At 38.2% G+C, this 6,000-nt stretch overlaps 1 protein-coding gene across 1 annotated transcript in view; it reads right to left on the reverse strand.

The window, feature by feature from the left end:
- The window catches only part of glrbb (glycine receptor, beta b), a 29,769-nt gene extending 24,299 nt beyond the window's left edge, over positions 1 to 5,470 (reverse strand). The window contains exon 1 of the mRNA XM_088343283.1: positions 5,114 to 5,470. The gene's annotated coding sequence lies outside the window, so the exon portion shown is untranslated. The remainder of the gene's footprint in view (positions 1 to 5,113) is intronic.
- Between the last annotated feature and the right edge of the window lie 530 nt (positions 5,471 to 6,000).

Raw genomic sequence — 6,000 nt, forward strand, 5'->3', positions numbered from 1 at the left:
GATTATTGTTACACCATCCCCTGATCTAAAACCGTCACCTGATCTAAAACCTCAATGTGACGAAAATGAAGAAAACTAAAGAAAGGACCGCACAACAGGCAATCCCTCTTCCAGGATAACCAAGCTGCAATGGATGTTGCAATAACAAACTAAACATTAAATTGAAAATAAAATACCAGAAATGTAAAGTATATTATGAAATAACAAATAAAATAAAAAGGTTGACCATGTTGCAATGGATGTAGCAATAACAAACAAATATATATTGTCAACATAAAATATATGACATTCATAAGGTAAAGAATATACAGAGTACATTGATTTAATTGGTCAATGAAAAAAACAAGCTTCTTGATTAAATGAAGTCACCAACTGCAAAAAATGACATTTAAGTGTTTTCATCCATTCCATACATCCATTATCTGCACCACTTCTCCTCAGTTGGGTCACGGGGGTGCTGGAGTCCATCTCAGCTATCTTCAGGCATTTAAGTGTTTTATTCATGTAAAAATAAAAATAACATTCAAAAGATTTATTGGTAGTAGAGGGAATAATCAAACTATCCTTCCTGATGTGATCGAGACTTTGTAAACTTTACTTCAAGGTAATAGCATCTCATCTTAGGTCTGGCAATCATCTAAATATGTGAATATATCTAAGTGCCATTCTCCAAATGCAATTGCTATCAACCTGCGTACCTTGACCGATTCCTAATTCAGTCTCTGTTGGAGCAATGTGACCTCCAAATGGGGACACCTTCAATTAGTGTCCATTTAGCAACAGCACAGTGTAGTACGCGACTATCATGCTAAGCAGTGCCCCTGTCATCAATACAATTTGATCCTGTGTTTATCGTACAGCCAATCCATGCGAGAGGTTGAAAACACAGCAAATCTATTAGGATGCAGTTTGTGTACGCAGCATAAATCGACCGTGTGATGCAGTGGCCATTGTAACAGTATAGGAATGTCGCAGACAAACTTGCATACCGGGCATTAATATAACAGTTTATTGTCCAGGCAGACTTTGTTGGCCAAGACCTCAATACATGCTCAGTTTATTGTCCAGGCAGACTTTGTCGGCCAAGACCTCAATACATGCTCACAGCTGCTCGTTTATCATAATATTCGTAAGCAGAAGTCGTCCCCATAGCCCTGCACACAGCATTTGATGTTATTTTGCCTCGGAAAGGTCAATGCCGCTTCATTAAACAGGGCAGAAGTGGAAATGATCTTGGTAAATCTGAAACATTATGTTAAATATGTTCCTTGGCTCATCAAGTAATCTTGTTTTGCTACAGGTGAGATATTAGTATCAGTGCCATTGGATGTATATTAAGTATTTGTACTTGTATTCACTGATAAGCACAGTCCTGTATTTACTTAATTTACCTTTTTTTTTTTTTATATACATACAAAATACGATGTATACATTTTTTTCTAGTGTCTTTATGATTCAGTGAAGACAGGGCATAACTGAAATAAGTAAGAAATTTGGAACTTTGTTACTCTCTGCCTTCATCTCCTGCCTGGCTTGTATCATCATTGCAGCCTCAGTCAGCTTATTCATGATGCGCTTCCATGTATGTGCATTTCTTAGAAGCCCTCGAATAAACTTGTTTTTTCCTATTTTGTGGGGCTTGGGTTGACGTTTGGATTCTACTAGAAGCAGGTCTTTTCTTACTTTCACCATTTTCATGCTACACTTGACAAATGGGGGAAAAACTGCTAGGACAAGCATCACGTCACTCTCCAACTATCCCCCAACCCCATTCCACAAACCTAATGTGTTTCGCCCTGAACACCTCTGCTAAAAAAAAAAAAAAAAAAAAAGCAAATAGGCGCGGTAAAAACTAAAGCATAAGGGCTCTTTGAACTTAGTTGGGCATTGTAAACGCATTGTATAAATATCTTCTTTTCAAGTCTTATGTAGACATTTAACAACGCACCCCACCTTAAAAGTTAAATGTTAAAATATGTGTAGCATTTTATAGTTATTAATCTTTACATGTGAAATACAATTGATATCTGATTGTCATCTCCTTTACTAACCCATGCATTGCTACTTTTCTGAAAAGAAATGTGTTAGATGTCGAAAACGATTTTTTCCCAGTTATCTAAAATCAAGTGTTATCTAAAAAATACAATGAAGTTATGAGAAATCCAATGTAATCATTGGTACCGCTGTGAAATTTGGTGAAAACTTATTAAGATTAAAGGAGGAATAATGCACTATTACTCAAAGGTTCATTGAAATATTTAATGAAAAATGATTACAAAATTCCCACATACTCCTCTAACCCTCAATTGTAGCTTTGTAACAGGTAGCATCTCATTCAGTCGGTTAATTAAAAAACAATTAAGGCTTAGTTGTCAACTTCAGCTGATGCCAGTGACAGACTGCGCTTCATAGAGAAAAACGCTCTTAGCAAATAATTAAAACGTCGCTGGACATGCCTTCAAAGCTGCGAGCCAACCAGAAATCTTTCCTAAGTGACTTTGCCTCTAGCTGAAGTCGTCTCTCAGTGACCAATGAACGGGATCGCCCTCGTTCTGTTTGATCACGTCAGTGTTTATAGAGCTGACTTTGTCGGAGTGGCAGTCTGACAGAGAAGCATGAGCTGTAGTAAAAATTCAAGGGCATTACTATATTACCACACGCTGTAGATGACACATATGAATGGTGTTGATCAAGACAGTTGCACTTCCCTCTGCACCTTTGACCGGAGATAACATACATTGTTTTGCAAAAAATGAAAAATTAAGTACACACTTTTGAATGCAACAGGAATAGCAGACTCTCTGTATTTTTTGAGTCCTGTGATTAATAGTACTTCTGACAGAACGATACAATATTAAAGCTGCCAGCAATGATAAATGGCCCCTTGAAAAATCCTCAAAATAATAATTAAATTGTTATGCTCTCACTGTGCCTTTACTTAAGGCCATAGGCTTTGGAATTTTGTATAACCCATTTGTGGGTTACCGAAGCTGACTGTGTCGGAGTAGCGGAGTCCAAAAGAGAAGCATGACGTGTAGTAATAACTCGAGGGTAATAACATAGCGCCACACGCTTCAAATAAGTACATTGGGGCTCATTTGGGGGAAAAAAGCCTATTACACAGTGACATTGATTAAAAATGCCAGGCAAGGCTAACACAGAAATAATCACCAAACATTGAGGTACATATAAGATTTTGAAACTATACTAATGTCGGTCTTTTCAATTTAGGCAATAAACTTCTTTGTTCAACATCCCTCCTTAATAAATACCAGTTGGAGCTTATATAGTACAATTGCTGGGTATAACTTTTAAAGTATGCTATCAGAGCGGCTGTTTGAGAGAAAAATTGTCCAGTTTAGTAGGGATGTATGATGGTAGATAGCCCATTTTTCTAAAAAGCAATGTCAGTATGTACCAGTATACAAACTATTTGAGTATTTATTGGCACAAATTTCCATTTTGTTTTGTTTCCTTGTCATATATGACATCTTAATCAAAACTTGTTCCTGGATTTATTTTAGAATATTATTAGAGTATTGCTGCTAAATGTCATTGCACTTTTTCCATTGCATTTACATTCCTATTGTTCTGATGCACTTACAATTCAGGCCACTCTTCAAGCACTACCTTGTAAATATTTTAGCTTATTTATCCTAACATTCCCCTTTTTTCTTATTTTCCTCTTTTAAGTATTTATAACATGTCTATCCCGGATTACCACACCTAATCTCATTGTAAATAATTCTTACTATGGTGTCTTAAATGGCAATAAAGCCACTCCTATTTCTAACTTAACAAAATGAAAACTGAGTAGTAAGTGGACATTAATTTTTGGTGCAGTGTTTGTGGTTTAAACTATTTATAAACAGGCCATACCTGATAACTTAAAGTTTTCCCCTGTATTTTATACTTTTTTTATCATTTTAAATTGTGTATGCCATATAACAATTTTATACGGGAAGAACAACTTAAAAACCTCGTTTTTCTTTAGACCGATATTGTCTTATCCATTTTGTCTCAAATACGGATCGTCTCGGTCACTGGTAGCAGATAACAATGTCATCATAGATTGCTAATATTGTCGCAGTACACTAGCAAATGTTATCCTTGATCAAGCGTTATGTTTTTATTCTACATAGTTTGTATGGCTGTAAGGAAATAGGTGCTGCGTTGTGTTTTTTTTCGTTTTTTTTTAATCACTTAAGGGGAATTGCAATTATTAAAGGAGGTGTACGGAATTTGGAACTTTGTGACTCTCTGTCTCCTGGCTTGTCATCATTGCAGCCTCTGTCAGCTCCTTCATGATACCGTGCAAGTATTTTCCTTTCTTAGATGCGCTCGAGTTGACTTCTTTTTTCATCTTTCTTGGAGTTTGGGTGGGCATTTGGTCTCTACTTGAAACTAATACAAACAGAAAAAAAATGTGGGGACGAGCATGAAGTCCAACCCACCGGGTAACCCCATTCCTTATGTGTTCCGCCCTGAACAGCCTTGCTGAAAGTAAGTTAAATGCATATAGGCATGGTGGGTAAAAAAACTATAAAGGCTCTTTGAACTCAGTCACGCAATGTTAACACATATTTTATCGAAAAATATTTGACTTTCAACGTTTTAAGGATATATAAACTACGCTATTATTAGAGAACATATGTAACTTTTGGCTTTTTGATGGTACCTCGGACAACACAAACCGCGCAATCCACCTAAATTGAGTTGATCTCAGTCATGCATTTAGATCAAATACGTATGCAAATATGTATTGTTATATACCCTAAAGGTGCAGTTGAACAAGTTTGGACCTTGGTGGAGGTCTGTTGTCAAGTGCCTTCCTGGTAAAACGTCACAGTTCTTCTATCAGCTTGTGCAGGTGTGTCAGCTCCGGGATAAACAAACAAAAACAGCTTTCTAGATGCATATATACAAGAGAAAATGCTGCATTGGAGAGAAAACGGCGACCACCATGTTGGGGAAGGGCGGGGATGGTGGTGCCAGCACACGCAAACACGTACACAAGAACCCCAAACACCCCCTCCCTCCCTAAAATGGCGGCCAGCACAAACGTAAACATTACAAACGGCAGGTCCCAAAAAGGGAAAGTTGAATTCATTACCTGTCAGACTTTTGTTGAAAAACTCCCAACCGGACCGTGTGGCATAAGCTAGCTTGTGCTAATGGTCGTTAACGTCGGCTTCCCGACCAGTAGCTGCTGCTCCTTTCCATCCTTTTACACCCACGGGGGCCTTTAAAGCGTACTTCCACGGCGGGGCTTCTATCTTTAAAGAAGAGTCACATCCCCGCGACCAAGTAGCATCTTGGCGGCGTCTCTTTTTTGCATGTTGTTGTTTTGGGAGAGAAGTGGACGAATTTCGGATGCCCAAGATGGAGGCTCGCTCGATGGACGGTTCGCGCGCGCGTGCACCTGTCATGCAACGTGCGCAGTAGCGGCTGCGCAGTAGGAAGCCCGGTCCCATCAGCACCACGGAGAGAGAACGCGCTTTTAGCTCCGCCTCCCCTGCTGCTTTTCCCCTGACTGCCGAACAATCACGTGATCCCCTGAGAAAGACGAACGACGTGGCCGCTTGAGGTGTGTCACGGAAGCTGAAAATATGTTCTGCATATTGTCAGGATCATGAATAATGTATGCACTTTTATGCTCATGAGGATTGAATGCAAACATTGTGCTTCGAAATTAGAAGCCGTTTGAGCAGAAACTTAGGTATTTAGTGACAGGATGTAGGTGTTTTCAAATGTCCCTACTTTTTAGGCCAAAAAAACAGTGAGAAAACTTTGATTTGAAGTAAGAAAAAGAAAAAGAAATGAAAATTAGAGATCATTGCTGTAAATAAGGTAAACAAATTCTTGAGATTATCAATTAAAAACTCATTCAATGCCAGATGTTTCTCTCAAAAAGCCGGTGCCAGACAATTTTTGACATTTGGAATCATTTTTAAGGCCTCCAGAAAATTATTTTTTTTAGCTTTATAGGAAATATCAAAG

Source organism: Urocampus carinirostris, chromosome 9, assembly GCF_059441175.1.
Source record: "Urocampus carinirostris isolate Australia breed hairy pipefish chromosome 9, RoL_Ucar_1.0, whole genome shotgun sequence".
Lineage (NCBI taxonomy): Eukaryota > Metazoa > Chordata > Actinopteri > Syngnathiformes > Syngnathidae > Urocampus > Urocampus carinirostris.